Genomic DNA, 883 nt, shown 5'->3' with positions numbered 1-883 from the left:
TCATTTCATAGGAACAATAGCTAGGAAATATCTCAATGGCAATTCTTGGCTGGTTAAGTTCATCTCCTAAATGAGGAGGACCATGCCCTCTTGCCTAAGGTATTAAAAATGACCAAGTGAAAGTTAAATACCAGAAATTAGTGTATCCTGTAGCTTCTTCTGCCACTGGCTTACCTTTAACACAAGGCCAGCTTCCACATGCCTCCGTTTTTTTCCTCTCCCAGCTCCCACTACCTCCAAACTAGCCTGTTGTACAGTGGCACCAGGAAGGGCATTACTTATGGAACCTCCCCTCATGGTGCCTAAAGGCTTAGTTGCCTAAATTCAGCACACAGAACCTAATGGAGGCCAGCTAAGTGATATGGAAAACACCAAAAGTAAAGCTAGGTACCCCTTTCTCACTTGCAATGAAACCCCTGCAGCTGGAATGACCACGGCAAAGCAATATGTCTGCAGTCTGGGGGATCCCTGGATGTGCAGGATTCACCTTCTGCCTGTGCTGTTCGGTGTGGTAGCTCAGGAATTCTGAACAAGAAGCTAATATGATTACACAGAAGCTGTTTATTGTTTACATTATGCACTTATTAATAGATTCTAAAACTACTGTTCACACGATCACGCATTACTTGATTGGTGCCTCTCTCGGTTACACATAAATGCAGTTTATCATCAGTCCAAGATTTGTTGGGGGGATAAACTGGAGTGAAGAGAGTTCTTTAAGGCTTTTCTGACCACTAAAATTTCAGCTTAGACATCATGTATCTGAAGCATGACGTTTTGATGTAGGGTTAAAAAGCCTCATGGAACACAGCGGATCCCTCAGGCCTGTGGGAGAATCACTGAACAGATCCCTGTGCTACTGATTCCATCTCTCTCCACTTTT

This window comes from Parus major, chromosome 3 (genome assembly GCF_001522545.3).
Source record: "Parus major isolate Abel chromosome 3, Parus_major1.1, whole genome shotgun sequence".
Lineage (NCBI taxonomy): Eukaryota > Metazoa > Chordata > Aves > Passeriformes > Paridae > Parus > Parus major.
Note: the sequence above shows the minus strand (reverse complement) of the source record.